Consider the following 26,980-nt stretch of genomic DNA (forward strand, 5'->3'; position numbering starts at 1 on the left):
TCTAGTCCCAGCCAATCTGGGAGAGTCCTGGATGATCGAGGCACTCGTGGACACCGCTGGATCAAGAGGGGCTCAGGTAAATATTTGGGGGGTGGGCGCTGCACACAGGGTTTTTTTTTTTTTTTTTTTTTTAATATCACAATGCGTAGAATGCATCTAGATAGAAAAAGTTTCTGCCTTTACAACCACTTTAACTGCTGAAAGAAAAATTGCCTCAAACAAATTTTTTAGCAGCAACCAGTCTTTGCAACATGAAAAATGAAAGTATCACAGCCTGTCTGGGATAATTCTTTTTCTACAATTTGAGGAAAAAAAGGCAATTTTTGTAGATTCTTTGTCCACGGTTAGTTTAAGAATTGCACCATGAAAATATTCATGCATTTTTGATTGGTACAGCAGAGACATCTTAAAGAAGACCTGAATGTTGAAAGCTGTCCCCAAAATTAAAAACGGCACTATTTTCCTATAGGTCCCCTTAGAAAATTGTTTCCCCATTACTGACTTACCTTGTTTTGTTCTGCTCTGTGTTGAAGATGCCAGAGCTTGCCCTCTGATGACTTGGGATCTAATAGTGGGAGAATATTCCCGCAGCAGGAGAGGATCAGAAGCCACAGATTTATGGAATGGATAAGGCAGGAGTAGATGCTGTACATTCTTGCACTTCAGGTCCTTGGGTACACATTTCACTGCAGCCAAATCTCACTCTTAATCTTGTAAGACCAGCAGCCAGAGGCAGCAGTGCCCTGTAAGATCTCACACTGCAGATATACAACTATAGCGTGATTAGGCACAGGTAATACACTTCTATTTTTCAGAGGGAATTCAAGATAAAAAGTTAATATTTCAGAGTATGGCTTAATTTTTTATTTTTTATTTCCAAGTATGTAGTGCAAGGGCCTGTCTACTTGCGAACAAATTGAATGCGTTCAGGTTTGACGTCATATTAGATGATTTTGGGAAAATTGTACAAGAAAATTTGTATAATGTATGGCCAGCCTTAGGTGTAATTACTCTTCAGTTTTTAAATTCACGTCCACTTTAAGGCACAAGTTTTTACGTTTTCATCACTCTCATTGCAAATCTGAAAATAAACAGGGTTTTGTTTGTCTTTTAAATACAGTTTGTAAAGCCACGTACTTTTTATTTTATGCACCATTGACAATATGTTTTTGTTTTTTTTAGGACGTACATAGTATAGCCTAATATCATAATTCTAAATATTAAAAACGATGTCAAGCTTTTTTGGTGAAAGGTTAAATACTTAGATTAAAAAAAAAAAATAATAATAACTTTGGCCACTCTCTAGAACCCATATTATACTGCGGTGAAGATGGCTTATAAGGCTGAAAAAGCTGAATTCTGTTTGGAATAAATGGCTATAGTAGGTCTAAACATTGCTACTAGAATTGTGTGCAAGCCCTATACATCCAAAAGTTGTTTTCCATCGTTTTCTAATATTTAGGTTTTATTATAGGAACTGCAATAGGTAATATTTAGTACTCAGATGTCCAATCGGTTCTACGGGAAAATTTTCTCCGTTGCTGGAAACAAAAACGCCACCCAGGCAAATGAAAGCCTACTGATTATTAAAGGGTAACTCCACTTTCGTGGGGGAAAAAAAAATAGCAAATAAAGAAAAAAATAATATAGCGTGTATGATTGCAATACAAGTCATTTTGTAATTGAATGTTTTTAAGAATTACCTTTCCTTTTCAAGCTGCAGCCTCTATAATTTTATATAAATGCAATGCAATATGGCTACATAGAGTTGTTCTCTACACAGAATGGGTACTGACCACCCCCCAGAAACATAATTTCCTACTTGTGTGATTGGCTCACCAATTTTCCCAGAAGTCTGTCTAAGATACAAGTCAGACAGGCATTCCCTGCAACAACAATGTCATTTTTGGTGAGATATTTCCAATAGGAACACATCTAAAGGCATGCAGTCCCAGCAGCTTTCCTCATAAGTGCTTTTCAGCTGCCGCAGGTGACCAATAACAATGAAACCACTCCTATTAGACCTACTTGCCACAGACAAATGCACATTACAGAGTCTGCCCCGTGTGAAAGTGGCCAAGGGCAAATGGGTCCAGACAGCAAGCAAAGTCAATCATAAAGCTAATAATGTTACCCAGGAAACATTGCTACTATGCTAAAGTCCTCTCCTAAGGATTATCAAATGGGGTTTTGCTCTTTAAAATTCTGCAGGCTTGTGGCTCATATTAGGTGTGAGGTTCTGACTGGTGACTATCCAGGAGAGCAGAAAAACATGAGAAAATTACTCATCAGGAATAAAGACTTCTGGGGTTCAATAACTATTTGTGGGGAAAAAAAAATGCAATGTTTTGCCTTTATGTACTTTATCACACAATCCTTTTCTGATCAAAATAATACTTTAATATACAAAAATAACTCCTGTAGCTACAGTCAGTTGATCCTATTGTCCTTTCTAACCTTGGTGGTGTCATCCATTTCTTAGTGCGATGTTTTTTTTTATGACCTTTTGCCAGGATTTTCTAATGTGGTGTATTGCAATATAAAGATTTAGGATCAAATGCATTACATTTCCCCCACGTTGGTTCAGTATTTAATTTTTACTGTTGAAGTCACATAAATGGATATGCAGTCACATAGTCATTGCCCTGGCAACCTCCAGTTATATAGTCTTAATAAAAAAGATATATCAAGATTTCAAGAAAGGTGTGCGATTTCAGTTCATATCTCTTTTGGGTTGAATTGGGGATAGTTGAAGCACAACTTTACTTAACCGCTTAGCGACCGCCCATCATAGATTTATACTGGGGCAGGGCGGCTACTCTCCGCCAGATCACGTACCTGGTACAAGATCTGACAGTTCCAGGTCTGGGGTGCATGGGAATATACATTGGGATTTTTATTTATTTTTTACCAAAAATATGTAGCGGAATACATATTGGCCTAAATGAAAGAAGAAATTCGTTTTTTTTTTTTTTTTCTTTTTTTTTTTTTAACATTTTTATTTATTTTGGATGTGCTTTATAGCAGAAAGTGAAAAATATTATTTATTTTTTTTCAGAATTTTTGTATACAGCGCAAAAAATAAAAACCGCAGAGGTGATCAAATGCCACCAAAAGCAAGCTCTATTTGTGGGAAAAAAAGGACATTGTTTTGGGTACAGCGTTGCATGCCCGCACAATTGTCAGTTAAAATAACACAGTCCTGTTCTCAAAAAACTGCCTAGTCATGAAGGGGTCTAAATCTTCCAGAGCTAAAGTGATTAAAGTGCTATTAAACCCAAAATGTATTATACTGCAGCTTACCAATCATTAGATGTAGTGGCTGCATCAGTTTTAATTTCCTTAGCTTTTTGCCCCCTTCTTTTCACCTGGTGGTTTGGCCAGTAACACACCTCCTGTATTAGAGTGCCCCCATTATGGAGGAATGGGCACAGGAGGCACAGCAGACAGCAGCATTGTCAGAATAGGGAGAGTAGTGTTAAATGTATTAGCAGATTGAGATACACTAAGCCCTTGTACACACGGTCGGACATTCCGACAACAAAATCCGTCGGATTTTGTCCGAAACTTGTGTTGCATACACACGGTCGGACAAAGTTGTCGGAAAATCCAAACGTACGTAATGTGACAACGTTATTTCGTTACGACAGGACTACGTTCAGGCTAGTAGCCAATAACGTTGGTCTAGGAATTTGATCTGAGCATGCGTGGCACTTTGTCCGATCGGAATTCTCTACACACAATCGGACAAAGTCCGATCGGATCATGTTGTCGGAAAGTTTTATAGCCCAGCTCTAAAACTTTGTCCGTCGGATATTCCGACGGAAACAGTCCGATGGAGCCCACACACAGTTGGATTATCCGACAACATGGTCCGATCAGACATTTTCCATCGGAATGTCCGACTGTGTGTACAAGGGCTATCAAATTGAAGCCAAACTCCCGCTCACGCTTTAAAATGAGTTACACCAGTTTTCTTTTTCTTTTTGGGATAAAGGTTTTACATGAATAAATAAAAGATGATCATTGAAAAAAAGTATAGAAGGTACGATAATACAGCCTTTACTGTGCATCTAAGAATTGGTAAACTGCAATATGATGTTTGCTTTTAGGTTTAATACTCCTTTAGGCCTGGTTCATTCTTGTGCAAGTTGCATATTGCAGGTGCATTTTGTGTTGCTTTTTTTTTTTTTTTCCTTCAATACACATCTTTAAACCATTTGGAGTCTATGGAACCAAAAAACAGAAACAGACCCTGGCCCTTTCCATAAAATGCACAGATGTGAACTCCATCCATAGGAAACCATGTTAAATGTACTGTAGTGTGTTTCTGCAAAACTGAAAAGGCATTAAAAAGTCCATAGGTGTGAACCAGGCCTTAAATCATAATTGCATTTTGGAGTGGGGAACATTAATGCAAATCTCCAAATTTGTTGAGGGGGGAAAAAAAAACCCTCAAGATGTTGTGCTCTTCTAGCAGATTAGCAAACGTCAACACCAGTTTGTTGAGAATAAATCCCCCTTGAGGTGAACTGTTTAAAGCGGGAGTAAACCCGCTGATATATTTTTTATTTTTTATTTTTTTACAGACCTGTAATGCAAAAGGCATAATGAGCTAGTATGCACCGCAGGGCATACTAGCTCATTATCGGCAAGTGGTTAAAGCCGCAGGGCTTTAACCACTTGCCGACCAGCCGCTTTTGTTATAAGGCAGCAGGTTGTCTCGTTCCCGCAAATTACCGTAGCTGTACGACAGTCCCTTTAACCACTACAGCAGGTGAGCTGATGCGCATGGCCGATGGCCAGGATGTCCACTGGCCACCCACAATTGCTCCACAGTAAGCCAGAACGGGGATCTGTCAGCGTAAGCAAAACAGATCACCATTCTGTCAGGGGAGTTCAGAGTGGCCGTCTGCTCCTAGTGATTATGAACAGTGATCTCTCTCTCTACTCCCAGTCAGTCCCCTCCCCCCACACCTAGAAACACCTTCCAGGGAACACATTTAACCACTTGATCACTCTCTAGTGTTAACCCCTTCCCTGCCAGTGACATTTATACAGTAATCGGTGCATTTTTATAGCACTGATCGCTGTACAAATGTCAATGGTCCAAAAAAGTGTCAAAAGTGTCCGATCTGTCTGCTGCAATGTCGCAGTCCCAGTAAAAATTGCTATTTTTCTACACGTTTATTCCCTATTTTGTAGACGCTATATTTTTTGTACAAACCAATCATTATAGACTTATTGCGATTTTTTTTTTTTTTTTTTTTTTTTTTTAACCAAATATATGCAGAGGAATACATATTGGCCTAAACTGATGAAGACATTTTGTTCTTTTCTTTTACTTTATTTATTTATTTTTCAAAATTGACACGTTTTTTGTTTATAGTGCAAAAAATAAAAACCGCAGAGATGATCAAATACCACCAAAAGAAAGCACTATTTGTGGGAAAAAAAGGACATCGATTTTGTTTGGGTACAATGTTGCACGAATAACCCAAAAAGAACCGCGCTGTCCTAAGTGTGAGCCTTGGTCGTGTGTTTCCCCAATAGTGGAATCAAATTACAAAATATTGTTACGATATCGCAAATTATGAGAAAAAAAATATATCAGTGAATACTGCTAAAAAAAAAAACAGTGAAAGCAAACACCTATAACCAAAATGAATATATATATAGTAACATCTGTGACCACAATTCAATAGGTGCAGATATAAGCTATATAAACTTAGCTATACAGACGGTGCTAAACAAAGTCTTAGCTCAAGTGAATAAAACGCATGGTGTATTGCTGTATTCAAACTTGCAAAAAAAACATATAATCACATAAAGATAAAGTTAAAAGATAAGTTGAATGAAAGTGTCCAATCATTTATAATCAGTCCATGAAAATAATAAAAACACCATGTGACAGATGTAAAATTAATATTTTTCAAGGTCTTGTTCAAAAATCCCCGCAACTCAGCGACTATAAAAGTGCACCACCACCAGAAGTGAGGATTGGCTCCTTACCAGATGCTCTTAGGTTGTATGCTCTAAAAGTCAAACCAGGCCGTATACATTCATCAAGCGTCCATAGGCTCCACCCATAAGTTAGATCGTTTAAGCAGTCGGGTTCCAATATTTGGCAATAACCAGTCAACCATAAAGAGGAGGGAAAAAACGCTCCAATAGTGTAAAAAACGTTTTATTAAAAAATAGTAAAAAACAGAAAATGCACTTACAAAAGTCAAGCACAATAGGGCATGTCACAGTAGGTAGCGCTGGCCGGACGCGAATCATCTACTTCAGTACCCTTTCGCCTACAATGTTTTACCCTTTCAGTACCCTTTCGCCTACAATGTTGCACGACCACGCAATTGTCAGTTAAAGCGATGCAGTGCCGTATTTCAAAAAATGGCCTGGTCCTTAAGTGTTTAAACTGACCACAGATTACTAAACACTATTGCAATTGTAAACCTTTTTCTTTTCTAAGGCTACTTTCACACTGGTGCGTTAGCTGTAAAGCGCCATTTTAGCAGCACTTTTTGCCTACGAGCGGGGTGCTTTTAACCCCTGCCAGCAGAATGGGTTAAAATCGCTACTTCTGAAGCGCTTTGCAGGCGTTTCGGCAGTGCTGCCCATTGATTTCAATGGCAGGGGTGGTGGAGGAGCGGTGTATACACCGCTCTTACGCTGCCTCAAAGATGCTGCTTGCAGGACTTTATTTATTTATTTATTTTTTCCGTCTCAGGCTTTCACACTGGGGAGGCTTGAGAGGCGCTTTTCAGGTACTATTTTAATTGCTAAAATGTCTGAAAAGCACCCCAGTGTGAAAGGGGTCTAAATGTTAACATTGGCCTCGCCAGCATTATAGTCATGTTAGGCTTGAGTCAAAAGTTTACACGCCAGTGTAAGGATTATTTTTATATTTTTTTAAAAGTGATCATTATTTTAAAATTAGACCAATGAGATTTTTAAATGATCGAACATAAGTGAAAATAAAGAGCCATATCCATGTATTAAAGCTTTGTGGATTGAGCCTGTTGGGAGGGGGAGTACTTGCTTTCATTATAATCACCCAGTCAGTCTCCATGCTGTAATATTAAAGCAGCAGCCTCTGCACCTGTGTAGGAAGGATCCTTTGATAGAATCTCTTAAAAAAAAAAAAAAAAAGAAAAAATGAAATGCTTGTTACAGGAGAAGTTGACTTTGCTACGTGCAGGTTTCTGGGAACTGTTATGAGCAGACCACGCAAGCAGAAGATTTGCTTTCTGAGGGTATTCAGTTCCATACACAGATTGCACACCTTGTAATTGTTGCATGGAAAAAGGCATTTACATTTTGTGCATTTTTATAAAATAAGAGATAACACATATACTTTATGCAATCTTGCCAATCATAGCACAAAAATTTTAATTATTATTATACAGGATTTATATAACGCCAACGGTTTACGCATCACTTTATGACATTGGGGTAATGTCTTCAATTGACAGTCAGGAATGGCTAGAATCTTTGTATCATAGTCTATTCTATTGACTCATTGCCCACGGCTGTGGAAACCAGGCATCGTTAATAGTAAAAATTATTAAGTATTTTTTTTTATGGAGCTGAATGCAGGTGTATTACTTTAGATTTCTATTCAAAATTGGTGTAGTGCAACTCTCATATATAATCTCAAATCGGTGTCATACAAAACTTCCAAAGTATATAAACAAAATATACATACAGAAATTGTGCATTCAAAAATTATTGATATATTGTCTCTCAATTCCCAACAAAAACAAAATACAATGGATATCCAAATATAAAAATGGTGAATCATCTTCAGATGGTATCCACCTTCACGCCACTCTATTAACCCCTGTGACATGCATAAAGTAAAGTGAATCCACACCCCTTACAGAATGGCCTCTCACCTCCCTGACATGACCCCTGCTTTACCAGTAGGTAATATCACACAGTTTTCCCTATCCTGGGATGACGCAAGGACAGCTTTTCCTTCCAAGTCCTCCCTGCTTCCCAATCACAAGAGTGGGTGGATGGCTGAATGGATCTCCAATCACAGCAATACATAAACTGGAAGAGAAAGCACACACCCTAGGGTTCTCTGGTTAAAACGATTCATTTATTAAGCTCTAACGTGCAGGGCCCTCAGATTCCTCTTGTACCAAATTGTAATGTAACTGTAATATCTGCCTTTATTTTGTTAAGCGCTGGGCAAACTTTTGGCGCTATATAAGTCCAGTATAATAATAAAAGTTTATTAAAGGATAAATATTGCACTTACAGGAGACAGCACTATTGGCTAACCATATATCGCTCATCTTGAACAGTCAATACTGAGACGGTGTAGTACAGAGATGGCCACAGGATGATGTCAAGTATGGGGTTCCTCTTCCTATACGTACGTTACGTCAAATAGTTGGGGCTTCCTCAAAAGGAACATATAGGACGAGGCACCCCGTACATGATGTCATCCCATGGCCATCTCTGCACCAACTGTCTTAGTATTGACTATTAAAGATGAACGGTATAAGGTTAGCACTGCCGATAGTGCTGTCTCCCATAAGTGCAATATTTATCCTTTATTAACCACTTCAGTTCCGGACCAATAAACACCTTAAGGACCAGAGGTCTTTTTGCAATTTCGCACTGCGCTGCTTTAACTGGTAATTGCGCGGTCATGCAATATTGCACCCAAACGAAATTCGCGTCCTTTTCTTCCCACAAATAGAGCTTTCTTTTGATGGTATTTGATTGCCTCTGCGATTTTTTTTTTTTTGCGATATAAATGAAAAAAGAGCGAAAATTTTGAAAAAAAAAGATATTTTCTTCTTTTTGTTATAAGAAAAATCGAATAAACTAAATTTTAGTCATACATTGAGGGCAAAATTTATTCAGCCACATGTCTTTAGTAAAAAAAATGTCAATAAGCGTATATTTTTTGGTTTGCGCAAAAGTTATAGCGTCTACAAACTAGAGTACATTTTCTGGAATTTACACAGCTTTTAATTTATGACTGCCGATCTCATTTCTTGAGGTGCTAAAATGGCAGGGCAGTACAAATCCCCCCCAAATGACCCCATTTTGGAAAGTAGACACCCCAAGGAAATTGCTGATGGGTATGTTGAGCCCATTGAATATTTATTTTTTTTGTCCTAAGGGATTGAATAATGACAAAAAAAAAAAAAAAAATTTTTTTTTACAAAAAGTTGTCACTAAATGATATATTGCTCACACATGCCATGGTTATATGTGAAATGACACCCCAAAATACATTCTGCTGCTTCTCCCGAGTACGGGGATACCACATGTGTGGGACTTTTTGGGAGTCTAGTCGCGCACGGCACCCCGAAAACCAATCACCACCTTCAGGATTTCTAAGGGTGCAAATTTTTGATTTAACTCCTCACTACCTATCACAGTTTCGAAGGCCATAAAATGCCAAAATAGCACAAAACCCCCCCAAATGACCCCATTTTGGAAAGTAGACACCCCAAGCTATTTACTGAGAGGCATGTTGAGTCCATGGAATATTTTATATTTTGCCAAAAGTTGCGGGAATATTACAAACTTTTTTTTTTTTGCACAAAGTTGTCACTAAATGATATATTGCTCACACATGCTATGGGCAGAAGTCAAATTACACCCCAAAATAAATTCTGCTGCTTCTCCCGAGTACGGGGATACCACATGTGGGGGACTTTTTGGGAGCCTAGTTAACTAGCTACCTAGCGACACTAGCGACACTGATGCAGCGTTCAGAAAAATTATCGCTTAGTGACACTGGCAAAAGGGGGTGAAAGGGTTAACTAGCGGAAATCAGGGGGTTAAAACCATTATTGGGTAGTATATCGGGGTACCTAGCGCTATAAAAACCTGGCGGTGAACCTAAAAAAATAACTAGCTACCTAGCGACTGTAGCGACACTAATGCAGCGATCAGAAAAACGATCGCTTAGTGACACTGGCAAAAGGGGGTGAAAGGGTTAACTAGCGGCAATCAGGGGGTTAAAAACATTATTGGGTAGTATATCGGGGTACCTAGCGATATAAAAACCTGGCGGTGAACCTAAAAAAATAACTAGCTACCTAGCGACACATGCAGCGATCAGAAAAATGATCGCTTAGTGACACTGGCAAAAGGGGGTGAAAGGGTTAACTAGCGGCAATCAGGGGGTTAAAAACATTATTGGGTAGTATATCGGGGTACCTAGCGCTATAAAAACCTGGCGGTGAACCTAAAAAAATAACTAGCTACCTAGCGACTGTAGCGACACTAATGCAGCGATCAGAAAAACGATCGCTTAGTGACACTGGCAAAAGGGGGTGAAAGGGTTAACTAGCGGCAATCAGGGGGTTAAAAACATTATTGGGTAGTATATCGGGGTACCTAGCGATATAAAAACCTGGCGGTGAACCTAAAAAAATAACTAGCTACCTAGCGACACTAGCGACACATGCAGCGATCAGAAAAATGATCGCTTAGTGACACTGGCAAAAGGGGGTGAAAGGGTTAACTCTAGGGGCAATCAGGGGGTTAAATCTTTATTGGGGGGTGATAGGGGGCTACCCTGGACCTAACACTAACTGTCCTGACAGTTTTTACTGTCACAACTGACACTGAATGCATTGATCAGTAAAGAAATGATCAATGCAATCAGTGACACTGTGACTGGGGGGGGAGGGGGGGCGGGGGGGGGATCGGGGGGCGATCGGGGGGGGGATCGGGGGGGGGTTTGTGTGCCTGTGTGTACCTACATGTCAGTGTAGTGTTCGTGCAGACTTACTTTTACTCTTCTCCTCGTAGTCCGGTCAAAAAGACCGCCCCGAGGAGAATGACATCACTTCCTCCTTCCTGTGTAAACAATACACAGGGGAGGAAGCTTCTCATTGGCCAGGAGCGATCCAGAGGGGGTGGCCGAAAACGAACGGCCATCCCCTCATCACGGATCGCTGCTGGACCGAATCGGACCGCCGTATCCAGCGGGAGGGGGTCCGATGGGACCCCCCACCCGCTGGAAGGCAATCACGTAGATGTACGTGATTCTGCCTGCCTGTGCCATTGTGCTGACGTACAATGGCAATACGGCGGTCCTGAAGTGGTTAAATTGATTGTTTTAAATGGAGAACCCTAGGGTGTGTGCTTTCTCTTCCCGTGTATATAATTCTATGATCAGATATCCATTCAGCCATCCATCCACTCTTGTGATTGGGAAGGAAGCAGAGAGGAGTAGCTGTTTTTGCTTTCCTGTAAAATCCTTTTCTTGGAAGTACATCATGGGACACAGAGCTCTATCAATTACTTAGTTGGTTAGATAGTGACCATCAGGTGATTGGACACTGGCAAACTCTAATTACAAGGCGAGTTCCTCCCCTATATAACCCCTCCCATATGGAGAGTGCCTCAGTTTTGTAGCAAAGCAATAAGTATCCCAATGTATATATACTAGGGGTGCAACGGATCAAAAAACTCTCGGATCAGAGTCAGGGATCGGATAATTTTTCGGATCAGCAAATCTAGAGAGTGATATTTTTGCCCATTCTTCTTTGCAAATTAGGTGAACCTCTGCCTCAGTCTCAAGTCTTTTGCAGGCTCTAACAGGTTTTCTTCTAATGCCGCGTACACACGGTCGAACTGTTTGACGTACTTAGTCCGTTGAAACACATTTCAGCGGACAATCCGCTCGCGTGTGGGCTTCAGCGGACTTTTTCAGCGTGCAGTCCGGAGTACTAAGAATTTCGGATTTTCCAAAAATCTGTCCGTCGTACTTTGGTTTCAGCGGACAATACGTCAGTATGCTAGTTCGACGGACTAAGAATGGCGCATGCCCAGAAAGGATGCTTTGCTGTGTCTTGGACTTCCTATTTCTCGTCCCGTCGTACGTGCTGTACACGTCATCGCGCAAGCTTTCGACGGACTGTTTGTGTATCCGTGTGTGGTCAAGTCCGTTCAGTGGAAACTACGACGGATTGTCCGTCGGATTGTATGACGGACTAAGTACGCCATACAATCCGCTCATGTGTACGTGGCATTAGGTTGCCCTGTATTTGGCTTCATCTATCTTCCCATCTACTTTGACCAGCTTCCCTGTCCTTGCTAAAGAAAAGCATCCCCACAACAGGATGCTGGCAGGTTTCCCGGTGAGGATGGTGTGTTCAGGGTGATGTGTAGCGTTCGTTTTCAGTCACACATAGCATTTTGCTTTTAGGCTAAAAAGTTACATTTTGGTGTCATCTGACCAGAGCACCTTCCACATGTTTGCTTTGTCCCCCACATGGCTTCTCCCAAACTGCAAACAGGACTTCTAATGGCTTTCTTTCAACCGTGGCTTTCTCCTCGCCACTCTTCCATAAAGGCCAGATTTGTGGAGTGCACAACTAACAGATTCACCCACCATGGATCTCTGCAGCTCCTTCAGAGTTACCATGGGCCTCTTGGTTGCTTCTCTGATTAATGCTCCCCTTGCCCCGGCCTGTCAGTTTATGTGAATGGTCATGTCTTGGTAGGTTTGGAGTTGTGCCATTTTCTTTTTCAATTTGCAGATGATGGATTGAACAGTGCTCTGTGAGATGTTCAAAGCTTGGGATATTTTTTTTATAACCTAAGGGTCCTTTCACACGGGGCGGATCAGTTCTGATCCGCCCCGTGGATGTCCGTTTGCTCAGCGGGGATCACTCCGCCGATCCCCGCTGAGCAGGGAGATAACAGCTCCGTCTCTGCACACTGCGCAGGGATGGACCTGTCACAGCTTGGCTCTCCCCTATGGGAGATCGGATGACGACGGACCGCAGTGCCCGTCGTCACCCGATCCGATCCGCAGACGGATGGAAAAATAGCTTTTTCCTCCGTTACACTTTTTCGGATTGGAGCGGGTCGGATGTCAGCGGACATGTCACCGCTGACATCCGACGCTCCATAGACCTCTATGGAGCACCCGTTCAGGTCCGCCTGAAAAACTGACAGGCGGGCCTGAATGGGACGTCAGTGTGAAAGAGGCCTAACCCTGCTTTAAACTTATCCACAACTTTATCTCTTACCTTGCTGTTGTGTTCCCTGGCCTTCATGATGCTGTTAGTTCACTAAGGTTCTATAAAAACGAGGGGCTTCACAGAACAGCTGTATTTATACTGAGATTAAGTTACACACAGGTGGACTGTGTGTCTACTTTAAATTTACTAATTAGGTGACTTCTAAAGGCAATTGGTTCTACTAGATTTCAGTTAGGGGTATCAGAGGGGATGAATGCAAATGCACACCACACATTTTTAGATATTTATTTTAAACAATTTGGAAAACCATTTATCATTTTTCTTCCACTTCACAATTATGTCCCACTTTGTGTTGGTCTCTCACATACAATCCCGATAAAATACATTTGCATTTTTTGGTTGTAACATGACAAAATGTGGAAAATGTCAATGGGTTATGAATAATTTTTCAAGGCACTGTATGTGCATATTAGAGGTCGACCGATATATCGGCCGATATTTGGCATTTTTTAATTAATCAGCATCGGCCGATTGTGCTGATAAAAAAGCCGATTACATGTTCAGTGCAACTTGCAAAAGACTTCTGTAATAAAAGTTGCCTGAAGACATCAGTGAAGGATTTTCCTCCTCTCTGGGCAGACTGCCAAGAAAAGATCAAAGTGATACAATGTTTCTTCTTCAATGGGCTGAACTCCCTGTGTAGAAGTTCTCAGTTTAACCATTTAAAGACTAAATCTTTTCTGACACTTGTTGCTTACAAGTAAAAATCCAGTATTTTCTGCTAGAAAATCACTCAGAAGCCCCAAAAATGATATATATATTTTTAGCAGCGACCCTAGGGATTAAAATAGCAGTTGTTGCAATATTTTATGTGACGCGGTATTTGCGCAGGGGTCTTTCAAACGCAAGTTAGCCTTTTTTTTTTTTCGTCCAAAAGTTTTGAGTACCTGTTTTTGTGTATTTAATAAATAGTTTTTTTTTTTTTAATCTAAATTATACATACAAGTGAACTGATTGGTGGTTTGTTTTGTTTAATAAATGTGTAAGAAATTTTCTGCATCACTTATTAAGGCTGCGTTCACACTGGATCGGGCAGGGGTTGACGGTAAAACGCTGCGAGTTTTAGCAGCGATTTACCGTCATTTTAGCCCCGCTATTCGGCTGCTAGCGGAGCAGTGAAGCACTGCTGCAAAATCGCATTGCATGTGCTTCAGCAGTGGTGACCATTCATTTCAATGGGCAGGAGTGGTGGAGGAGCGGTTTACACCGCTCCAAAGATGCTGCTTGCAGGATTTTTCTTATTTTTATTTTTTTAACGTCCTGCCAGCGCATCTCCTCATTGTGAAAGCACTCAGGCTTTCACACAGACTGCAGGGGAGCCGTTTTGAAGGCAATTTACAGGCGCTATTTTTAGCCCAAAATCGCCTGAAAAACGCCCCAGTGTGAAAGGTGCCCAACGTAGATTTTATGAGATGAAGGGGGGAAAAAAAAAAAAGGAAAAAATAAATAAAAAATCGGCCTAACATATCGGCCCAAAAAAATCGGCATCCTATATCGGCCATCGGCCGCCACGATTTCTAAATATCGGCATCGGCCAGAGAAAAACCCATATCGGTCGACCTCTAGTGCATATACTGTACCCTTAATCTGCACTCTTTAGTCCTATGCTCTTCGCAGCAAAATTTATGTTAAAATACAGTTTGTTTCTATGAAGAGACATTTTAACTGCTTTGCGCCCGCCCTATAGCCGAAAGACGGCTACAGAGCGGACGCTAACTGCCGGGAGGCCGTCCCTAGACGCCCTCCTGTTTACTTCCCCTCTGCATGCCGCCACGGGCGCACATCAGGGAAGTTCTGTGCTGGCCGTGTCCCCCGGACACAGCCAGTCACAGATCACTGTAAACGGCCAATCACGGCGGCCGTTTACAGCGCGATTGGCGTGCCCAATGGGAGATGATCTTATATGTAAACATATGAGATCATCTCTCATCGCCGCTCTCCCTCCTCACACAGATAGCGTGTGAGGAGGGAGAGATGAACCGCTGTGAGATCTCACAGCGGTTAGTGTAAAAAATAAAAAAAGGAAAATAAAGTGCTCATCTGTCCCCACTGCCACCTGTCCCCACTGTCATCTGCCCCCACTGCCACCTGTCAGTGCCATCTGCCCCCACTGCCATCTGTCATCAGTACCACCTGTCCCCAGTGCCACGTATAAGTGCCATCTGTCATCAGTGTCATCTGTCATCAGTGTCATCTGTCATCAGTGTCACGTGTCAACAGTGCCACATATTAGTGCCATCTGTCATCAGTGCCACCTGTCAGTGTCACGTGCCATCTGTTATCAGTGTCAAGTGTCATCAATGCCAGGTATCAGTGCCATCTGTCATCAGTGTCACGTGTCATCAGTGCCACGTATTAGTGCCATCTGTCATCAGTGCCACGTATTAGTGCCACGTGTCATCAGTGCCACGTATAAGTGCCATCTGTCATCAGTGCCACATATTAGTGCCATCTGTCAGTGTCATCAGTGCCATGTATCAGTGCCACGTATCAGTGCCATCTGTGATCAGTGCCACGTCGGTGTCACGTGTCATTGTCCTGGTGCTCCAGGGCCTTCAAAAGTGTAATAAGTAGTCAACAAGTTAGATGTGTAATTTATGCTCCTAGACCACGTGATGGCGCTCCCTGCATGTTGGGCCTCTCTATGTGGCCAGGCTGTGGAAAAGTCCCACACATGTGGTAACGTAATACTCGGGAGGAGTACCAGAATTTATTTTGGGACATTATTTGTGGTATACACATGCCACGAGAGAGAAATAACCTATTGCAATGACAATTTTGTGGAAATAATTTAAAATAAAATAAAAAAATCTTAATTTTGCAAAGAATTGTGGGAAAAAATGACAACATCAAATAGCTCACCATGCCTCTTACTAAATACCTTGGAATGTCTACTTTCCAAAAAGGGGTCATTTGGGGGTTATTCTTACTTTCCTGGCTTGTTCGGGTCACAAGAAATTAGATAGACCACCAGTACATCAGATGTGATCAATTTTGTGCAATTCGCACCACAGCTTGTGGACTCTCTAACTTTCACAAAGACCAAATAATATCCACTAATTTGGGTTATTTTTACCAAAGATATGTAGCAGTATAAATTGTGGCCGAAAATTATGAAGAAAAATTAATAATTTGAAATTTTTTATCACAGAAACAAAGAAAAATGCGTTTTTTTTTTCAATATTTTCGGTCTTTTTTCATTTATAGCGCAAAAAATAAAAATCCCAGAGATGATCAAATACCACCAAAAGAAAGCTCTATTTGTGGAGGAAAAAAAGGACAATTCATTTGGGTACAGTGTTACATGACTGAGTAATTGTCATTCAAAGTGTGAGAGCACCGAAAGCTGAAAATTGGTCTGGGCAGGAGGGGTGTTTAAGTGCCCAGTAGGCAAGTGGTTAAAGTGACACTAAACAATAACCTTATCCTCCCAAAATAAAACGTACGTATTCACTACTTGATGGCCCTATTTTTCATGATAGTTTTTTACTGTGTTTTTCTGCCTCCTTGAAATGTAATTTGAGCTCCTAAACCAAACTTTTTCCACCATTACTTCTATTTGTTTTGAACAGACAGTGCATATTATTTGTGGTCATGTACAGTATTCTGTGCATACTACAAATCACAAAGTCTATAGTCCACCTTGTTAGCGAGCAAGTTAGGGTGGCTACGTTCCTATATACAGTGGGACCATACAGAATGAATGTTCACTTCAGACCTCTGCGTTTAAAAAACAAACAAAAAACAACCAACTTATTTTAAATGGGTTGCCAAAACACAGCAACAGGCTAAAAATGCACTTTTTTTTTTTTTTGCAGTGGACTTCAGTGCATGGCATGTATGTTATGGTGTGCTGAAGCATGGGTCCATTGGCACTGCACAAAATGCAATGCCATCTGTGCTTTACTGCAATGCAAAGGTCTGAAAAGGTTTTTAAAATGATTGTAAAGGTATTTTTTTTCAACCACTTGCTTACTGGGCACTTATACCCCCTTCCTGCCCAGGCCAATTTTCAGCTTTCAGTGCTCTCACAATTTGCAACACTGTACCCATATAAAACATTTTTATATATTTTTTCACACAAATAGAGCATTCTTTTGGTAGTATTTAATCACCAATAGTTTTTTTTTATTTTTTGCTAAACAAACAAAAAAAAGACCAAGAATTTTGAAAAAAAAACTAAACGTTTTTGATATTTTGTTATAACATTTTGCAAACAAGTAATTTTTCTCCTTCAATGATGTGTGCTGATGAGATGGCACTGATGGGCACAGGTAGGTTGCACTGATGAGGCAGCACTGGTTGGCACTGATAGGTAGCACTGATGGGTGGCACAGAGAGGTGGCAGATAGGCTGCATTCATTATGAAGCACTGATTGGCAGCACTGATGATGAAGCACTGATTGGCAGCACTGATGGGCACTGATAGAATGGAATTGCACAAAGCAGCCCCCCAACCTTCTCTTCTCAGTTCCCCCCGCTGGTGCTCCTGCATCCTCCTCTCTGTGTCCAGTGCCCCCATGGGAATCCATTTCCATTGACACAGACAGTAGGATTAGGCCCTGCTCCCTGCTCAATGACTTTGATTGATAGCACTGGGAACCAGTGAGGGAAGTGAGGGGAGAGAAGAGCTGTAGATGTGCACAGCACCAGATTGAATGGGGGCTCAGGTAATTATAAGTGGGGGGTGAGGGGCCAAATTGATGCTTATTCTTTACCTTAACCACTTCAATACAGGGCACTTATACACCTTCCTGCCCAGACCAATTTTCAGCTTTCAGCGCTGTCGCACTTTGAATGACAATTGCACGGTTATACTACACTGTACCCAAACTACATTTTTATCATTTTGTTCCCACAAATAAAGCTTTCTTTTGGTGGTATTTGATCACCTCTGGGATTTTTATTTTCTGCTAAACAAATAAAAAAAAATATTTTTTGTTTCTGTTACAAAACTTTGTAAATAAGTACGTATTCTCCTTCACTGATGGGCACTGATAAGGCGGTACTGATGGACACCGATGAGGTGGCACTGATAATGGGCACTAATATGCCGCACTGATGAGGCACAGATAGGCGGCACTGATATGCAGCACTGATGGTACACATATATGGCACTGATGGGCACTGATAGGCGGCATGGATGAGCACTGATAGGTGGCACTGATGTACACTAATGGATGGGCATCACTGGCAGCGTTATTATTTGGCTCTGATTGGCATCTATTGTGGGCACTGATTGGCATCCCTGGTGGCCATAAGTGGCCTACCTGGTGGTGACTAGTGGGGGGCATCCCTGGTGGTCCAGTGTGGGCATCCTCGGGGGAGGGGGGGGGGCTGCGGCGATAATCAATCAGCACAGATGCCCCTGTCAGAGGAGCAGCCGATCGGCTCGCCTCTACTCGCGACTGACAGATGTGAGTGAGGAAAAGCCGTTCAACGGCTCTTCCTTTTTAAACTGTGATCAGCCATGACTGGACATGGCTGATCATGTGGTAAAGAGTCTCCATCAGAGACTCTTTACCTAGATCGGAGTTGCGGTGTGTCAGACTGACATACTGCAACAATGATCGCTGTGATGCGTGCCCCTGGGGGCGCGAAGTGGCTTGTAATTGGTTAATGCAAGGAATGCATAAAAGTATAACTAAAGCCAAAACTTTTTTTTTGTTTGTTTTGTATAGAATGACGCTCTCCGCTGACGTCACTGCCATCAGAGAAGCATCGCGTCATCCTGACTTCCCTTGCCATCCACCAGCTGCACTTACAGAATGTGCTGTACCACAATGGCAGGTTCCCAGTTGCTATTTTTTTGCACATAAGGTCATTCCAGCTCTGTACGTTCCCATGGAAGGCAATGTTTTGGCATCATTGTGCAAGGCAGTCAGCAGCAAGGTCCACCTTACAGTTGACACGTGGTCCAGCAAGCATGGTCAGAAAAAAAAAAAAAAAATATATATATATATATATATATATATATATATATATATATATATATATATATATATATATTGTGTGTGTGTGTTTGTTCACAGCACACTGGATAACTGCTTGCAACTGGGTAACTAGCTTGTTTTGTTGCCACATCCTCATACAGCTGGTGGTGATGATGTGAGATCTGTCAGCTCCACCTTCTCCTCCTCTTCCATGCTCTGCTGAATTGTCCTATGAACCACCGGTACCCTCTAAGCGTTCAATGGGCTAGTCAACAAGTCAGGCTAAAAAATGCCCTGCAGTCCCACATTATCACACTCAATGACCCTATGTGATACCTTACACAAAAGACACTCCTTGACCTCGACTTGGCACCCTTTAGCACACATTTTCCATAACCCCCAATTCCCCTCTGGATTAAATATCAAGGCTTTCAGGTGGTGGCTCGACAAAGGCCTTCATAGAATAGGGCAATATTTCAATAGCAATGGCCCCATCACACTTAGCTATTGCATATCCAAATTGGACATGACACCTTCGGAAACATTCCGCTATAACCAGCTGTTACATTTCCTCTGCCATATATGGAAAAGTTCTGACTCCCCGCTGAAACTCAATATGAACTTTGCTACGAGCATGAGGGGGGGGGGGGGGGGGAATCTCGCTGATCTATTCAGCATTAGCTGACTCCTTGGAGAAAAAGACCTATATGTTGAATTAGGAGCGAGACCTTCAGATGGAGTGAGATCTGGAGACTTGGCACACAAACTTTGCCCGCTCTTACAGGGGAATACTTAATATCTCCCTTGTGGAAGCTGGCCTTAGGGTGATGTCCCGATGGTACCTGGTTCCCACCCACCTCACCAAATTCTACCCTCAGTCTACCCTCAGTCCTCTCCACACAGCTTCAGAGGATGTGGCCACCTAGGCTCCCTCCTACACACCCTTTGGGAATGCCGTAAAATCAGGGGTTATTGGAACAGAAACTTTAATCTCATCCGCAAGTCCACTGTATACGCGGTGAAACAGGATCCAACCATAGCACTCCTTAACCGCTTGCTGACCGCCTCACACCGATATACATCGTCAGAAAGGCTCGTACAGGCAAACTAATGTACCTGTACATGGCCCTTTAAGAGGCGGCCAGCGGGCATGCGTGCCTGCGGCAAGCTCCGTGGGTCCTGCAGACTCGATCGCCACGGGGATATCAGCTATCGCCTCACGGGGAGGAAGAACTGCCTATTGACGGTGTCACTGATCTCTGCTCCCTGTGATGGGGAGCAGAGGTCAGTGACGTGCCACATGTAGCCACACCCCCCCACAGTTAGAGACACTCCCCAGGGCACACTTAACCATACACTGCCTCCTAGTTGTTAACCCCTTCACTGCCAGTGTCATTTACACAGGAATCAGTGCATTTGTATAGCACGGATTGCTGTATAAATGACAATGGTCCCAAAAATGTGTCAAAAAATGTCTGATGTGTCCGCCATAATGTCACAGTCACAATAAAAATCGCTGATAGCTGCCATTACTAGTAAAAATAAAATTAATAAAATTAATAAAAATTCTTATTTTGCGATTTTTGGTTAAAAAAATTAAAAAATGTGTAGACGAATATGTATCGGCCTAAACTGAGGAAAAAAAAATGTTTTTTATATATTTTTGGGGGGTATTTATTATAGCAGAATGAAAAAAATAATGCGTCGCTCTGCTTTTGTTTATAGCGCAAAAAAAATAAACGCAGGGGTGATCAAATACCACCAAAAGAAAGCTCTATTTGTGGGAAAAAAAGGATGTCAATTTTGTTTGGGAGCCACGTCATGTGATCGCGCAATTGTCAGTTAAAGCGACGCAGTTCCAAGTCACAAAAAGTGCTCTGGTCAGGAAGGGGGTAAATTCTTCCGCGGCTGAATTGGTTAATAGCCGAATCCCTGATGTACCCAAATTGACTCAATCCCTAATCCACTTTATCCTACTGGGGGCCAAGATAACAATAGCACACTCATGGAAATCTCCCTGGGTCTCCTTTTACCAGACTGAACAGAAGATCTCCTGGATAATGGCGCAGGAAAAAATGTCTAATGCCATTTTGGATACTTCAGAGAGATTTAAACGCACATGGGAACCCTGGGCTAAATACATAAGAGTCTCTTTGCTCCCCCAAGGCACAGAAGCCCCTATTAGTCCACACGAGTTTCCCAATTACCCAGTTTTCACTCCTCCCCGTGAAGGTTCCCCGCATCCTCTCCCTTCCCTTCCCTCCCCCCCCTCTTCCAGACTCCCCCTCTCCCCCCTTCTCTCCCTCTTCCTGTAACTTTCTTCTTCCTTCCTTTTTCTGCTCAGCCTCAGGCTGAATTGGCCTACTACTTATTCTAGAATAAGCATATAACCTAAAATGTTTTTTTTGTTGAACATTTTGACCCATTTGAGTACAGGGGAGACTTTCTCAGGCCCCCCTTAATATTCACCGTTTTCCTATCTCTGAGCACTTTTGCTTCCAATAGACTGTCTTCTTTTTTGATTTGACTCCCATGGGGGTTTCAGGTCTTGGTAGGGAGAGCAGCCTAACCCGCCCTCTATGGTTCCTGGTCATCAGCCCAGTTTACCCGCGTACAGCAGGCTCCCAGATGGGGTGCGTGGTGTGACTGGGGGGGGGACCTGTGAACAGAGCCCTTTTAATAATGTTTGTATTTTCACCCCCTGCTCATTCCTTTGCATGGAGTCTGACTGCTTCATGTTGTAGACTATCTGTAAATAGTTTTTCTTTCTTCCAACTACTCACTTGGTACTGTTCCATGTTTGTACAATTGCTATATATTGTGTTCCAACTTTGTACATGGTCGTTTTTCATCTCTGCACAATTGTTTTACTCTTCCTTTTTTGAATAAACTTCTTTGAAAACAAAGATGCCCTGCAGTGCTTCAGCTGGTCTCTGTAGGGGACAGGAGCCACACCGGAGCAGAGATTATTTCAGCTCTGCAGGGGCAGGCCCGGAGGTGGTTCACGCCACAGAAGCTTGAGCCAGTAATGGTGTACAAAAAGGGCACTAACTTTTTGTACACCCTTCGACAAGGAAGGTTGACACATGTCCTTAATTTGGTAGTGCAGCATTTCTTAAACAGGTACCCAGGTTTGCAAGATCTTCTAAGGCAGGCCAGAATAGTCTGTAGCCATTTCAGGCGGTCATACACAGCCACTGTTCTGTTGGCTAAAATTCAGCAGGAATTCTACCTGTCCATTAGCAGGCTGATTTGTGACATGCCCACCAGGTGGAATCCAACTCTGGCAGTGCTGCAGTGGCTGCACATGCAGTAGAGGGGCATCAGCGAGTCCCTGTGTGAGTATGGCACAAGGATAGGCTAAGGGGAGCTTGGCTTTTTTTTCCCCCACGCCAGTGGCTGCTGATAAAGGATGCAGGCATTGTACTGTCACAATTTGAGGAGGCGACAAGGATGGTGACCTGTGACAATGTATGCATCAGTGACACTATCCCTCTTCTGTTCCTGCTGAAGCATACTCTGCATGGCATTATGGACAGGACACTCGAGGCAGAGCAGTGGGAGGAAGAGGAGAACTTCCATTTCTGTCAAGATCCACTTTATGCAGACACCATTTTTGCGATGCCACAGAACACACAAGTGGAGGGGGAGAAGGATGATTCTGGCAGTTTTGGAGGCATTGAAGCAAAAGAAGACATATGTCACATCTTAAAGCGGTCCTCCACCCTGAAGTGGAAGTTTCCGCTCATCTGATCCCTCCCCCCCTCCAGTGCCACAATCGGCACCTTTCAGGGGGGAGGGGGTGCAGTTACCTGGATAATCCAGGTATCTGAACCCACTTCCGGGACAGACCGCCGCAGATGCCCCGCCCCCCCGTTGTGTTCTGGGAAACACACAGTTCCCAGGACACAGCGGGGACCAGCAGAGACACGCAGCGCGACTCGCGCATGCGCAGTAGGGAACCGGGCAGTGAAGCCGCAATGCTTCACTTCCCGATTCCCTGACAGAGCATGGCAGCTGGGGGCAGCAGAGAGACGAGTGATTGCTCGTCATCTGCCGCCGACATCGCTGGACCCTGGGACAGGTAAGTGTAAATTTATTAAAAGTCAGCAGCTGCAATATTTGTAGCTGCTGACTTTTAATATTTTTTTTAAAGGTGCAGAACCACTTTAAGAGATGTTTTTTGGTCCCCAGAAACCTTGGGAGTAGTATGTGGCTGGGAGGAGGCAGTTCCAGATATTGTAATCCTCAGTGACCCCCGAGGACTCTGCTTCTCATGCCTCCACAAACTTGCCGTGCATGGGTTACCTTATTCTTCAAAGCCTGCAAAAGGACTCAAGAATTTGTGGCATCAAGGAGAAGGATCATTATTTGTTGGCAACCCTCCTTGACCACCATTACAAGGGGAAGACTCGTCCTGCCCTCACTATCCTGGGGAGTTTAAGTAACACCTTTCCAGACTATGGTAGGTTACAGTCTAATGGAAAAGATAGTTTTGAGGCTTCTGTTGGTCAAAGCAGAAGCAGTGGAGAAGGGGTCCGTGATGCATTTAAAAAAAAATTGATCCTCGGCACCCAGGGGTGTCAGCTTCCACATCCCATTAGCAGCGCCTGCATCATATGGTGCTGCTAATGGGATGTGGGAAGATTAGGGATGAAAACAGAAATGGAGAGCTTTCCAGCAGACGATCCACTGAGTTACTGGGCCATGAGAATAGGTCATAACTTGCCCAGTATGCATTTGAGCTGCTGGGCTACCCTGAATGCAGCGTGCTTACCGAATGGGAATTCAGTTCTGCTTGAGGTTTTGTGACAGATAAAAGATTGCGTCTGTCCACAGACTCAGTTGACCGACTGACAATGATCAAAATGAATCAATCCTGGATTAGCAGCAGCTATCAAGCCCCTGATGCCTATGTCACTGATTAAATGTTTTTGGGATATGAAATCTTTGCAAGACTGTCTAGGCTGCCTAGTTTTGTGGTTGTTTATTTTATCTTGAAGTAATTTTTTGGTAGGCTTCATGGGAACAATTAACACACAAGGACCAACTTTTTTCCGCACCTGTTTGACAGATGCTTATAATATTTTTTTCAACAAGGCCAATTCTTGTTTTCATCAAGAGTGCCTCTATAGGGTTACAGTGTGAAGGCACGACCAACATCCAAAGCCTAATTTTTCCACACCTGTTTGTAGGGATGCACCGAATGGGTTTTTTGGTGCCGAAACCGATACCGAAAATGAAAAATACACTAGGCCGAAAACCGATACCGAAACAGCACCTATACCAAAAATGACTGTTTTAAAAAAATATTTTTTATACAGGAGATGGTCAGAGACTGGGGACATGGTACAGGAGGTGGTCAGAGACTGGAGACATGGTACAGGAGGTGGTCAGAGACTGGGGACAAGGTACAGGAGATGGTCAGAGACTGGGGACATGGTACAGGCGATGGTCAGAGACTGGGGACATGGTACAGGAGATGATCAGAGACTGGGAACATGGTACAGGAGGTGGTCAGAGACTGGGGACATGGTACAGGAGGTGGTCAGAGACTGGGGACATGGTACAGGCGATGGTCAGAGACTGGGGACATGGTACAGGAGATGATCAGAGACTGGGAACATGGTACAGGAGGTGGTCAGAGACTGGGGACATGGTACAGGAGGTGGTCAGAGACTGGGGACATGGTACAGGAGGTGGTCAGAGACTGGGGACATGGTACAGGAGGTGGTAAAAGACTGGGGACATGGTACAGGAGGTGCTCAGAGACTGGGGACATGGTACAGCAGGTGGTCAGGGACTGGGGACATGGTACAGGAGGTGGTCAGAGACTGGGGACATGGTACAGGAGGTGGTCAGAGACTGGGGACATGGTACAGGAGGTGGTCAAAGACTGGGGGCATGGTACAGGAGGTGGTCAGAGACTGGGGACATGGTACAGGAGGTGGTCAGAGACTGGGGACATGGTACAGGAGGTGGTCAGAGACTGGGGACATGGTACAGGAGGTGGTCAGAGACTGGGGACATGGTACAGGAGGTGGTCAGAGACTGGGGACATGGTACAAGAGGTGGTCAGAGACTGGGGACATGGTACAGGAGGTGGTCAGAGACTGGGGACATGGTACAGGAGGTGGTCAGAGACTGGGGACATGGTACAGGAGGTGGTCAGAGACTGGAGACATGGTACAGGAGATGGTCAGAGACTGCGGACATGGTACAGGAGATGGTCAGAGACTGAGAACATGGTACAGGAGGTGGTCAGAGACTGCGGACATGGTACAGGAGATGGTCAGAGACAGAGAACATGGTACAGGAGGTGGTCAGAGACTGGCGACATGGTACAGGAGGTGGTCAGAGACTGGCGACATGGTACAGGAGGTGGTCAGAGACTGGCGACACGGTACAGGAGGTGGTCAGAGACTGGCGACATGGTACAGGAGGTGGTCAGAGACAGGCGATATGATAAAAGAGATAAGTGCAGCCAGTGTTGCCCCTAATGATGCAGCCAGTGTTGCCCCCAGTGATGCAGCCAGTGATGCCCCCCAGTGATGCAGCCAGCGATGCCCCCCAGTGATGCAGCCAGCGATGCCCCCCAGTGATGCAGCCAGCGATGCCCCCCAGTGATGCAGCCAGCGATGCCCCCCAGTGATGCAGCCAGCGATGCCCCCCAGTGATGCAGCCAGCGATGCCCCCCAGGTGTTGCAGCCAGCTATGCCCCCCAGTGATGCAGCCAGCTATGCCCCCCAGTGATGCAGCCAGCTATGCCCCCCAGTGATGCAGCCAGCTAAGCCCCCCAGTGATGCAGCCAGTGATGCAGCCAGCGATGCCCCTGTGCAGTGAAGAGAGCCGTCTGGTTGAATAGAGCGCCGGGAACATCACAGCTTTAATTTCAATAGCTGTGTGTTCCCCGTCGCGCGCCGTCACACACAGCCCCTCCCCCTTGTCCAGGCACTTTGATAGACAGATCACCCATCCAATCTGGACAGGTGATCTGTCTATCAAAGTTCTCCGGACAAGGGGGAGGGGCTGTGTGTGACGGCGCGCAATGGGGAACACACAGCTATTGAAATTAAAGCTGTGATGTTCCTGGCGCTCTATTCAACCAGACGGCGGTTGCTCTTGTGTGCTATACACCCCCATCATGGGCGGCACCAGGGGCGGGGGCGGAGTTCCACCCCAAGACCCCACCCCATTTTCGGCTCAATTATCGGCCTTTTTTCGGCCGATATGTTTTGGCGGCCGAAATTTCGGTGCATCCCTACCTGTTTGACAGGTGCATATAATTAAAACATTTTTACAGAAAGGCCGATTCTTGCTTTCATCAAGAGAACCTCTAGCCGTTTCCTGCTCTCTCCGGCAGTGTGTTCTCAGAGCATTCGGTAGGGAAATGTATTCTTCCTTTCACTGGTCTGTAGCTTAGCGGCAGAATAAATTTGCCACTAAACCCAAAACCATTCCTTAATGGCCTTACTGGTAAGCCAATCATGGTGAAACTGAAGTGGGGTATGGAATACAAGGGGTATCTGGTCTCTGTGGATGGCTACATGAACATGCAGCTCGCCATTACAAAATTGATAATTGATGGGGCATTGTGTGGCCATCTTGGAGAAGTTTCATTAAGGTGTAATAATCTATTGTATATACGAGTAGTAGAAAAGGAGGAAGAAGATGGCGGGATGAGAGAATAAAGCAATTTAGTTTTGTAAATTTATTTTGAAACTTCTCTTTTGAGGTAATTGTTGGACATTTTTTTTGTATGTTTTGTTAAGAAAAATAAACTGATTTTTTTTTGTTTAAGGGTTACGGTGTAAAGGCACTACCAACACCCAAAGTCCAAATTTTCCTCACCTGTTACTTCTATCAAAAGTCTGCGAAAGAGACACCAGACTTTTATCTTGACCTGAGTGTACTAAATTTGGCTTCTTCACATAAGGCTTGCTCACTGTGGTGCAAAAATGTGTTATTCCTATACAAAGTCTGCCAAAGAGACACAGAGTGCATTAAATT

At 43.5% G+C, this 26,980-nt stretch overlaps 1 protein-coding gene and 1 pseudogene across 3 annotated transcripts in view; both read left to right on the plus strand.

The window, feature by feature from the left end:
• Window positions 1-26,980, plus strand: part of SHPRH (SNF2 histone linker PHD RING helicase) — a 158,463-nt gene that overhangs the window by 2,638 nt on the left and 128,845 nt on the right. The gene's annotated exons all lie outside the window — the stretch shown is intronic.
• LOC143989407 (small nuclear ribonucleoprotein F pseudogene) lies at window positions 32-26,661 on the plus strand (annotated as a pseudogene).

The sequence above is a fragment of the Lithobates pipiens genome, unplaced genomic scaffold (genome assembly GCF_037356315.1).
Source record: "Lithobates pipiens isolate NorthernLeopardFrog02 unplaced genomic scaffold, aLitPip1_a1.2 Scaffold_18, whole genome shotgun sequence".
NCBI classification, from domain to species: domain Eukaryota; kingdom Metazoa; phylum Chordata; class Amphibia; order Anura; family Ranidae; genus Lithobates; species Lithobates pipiens.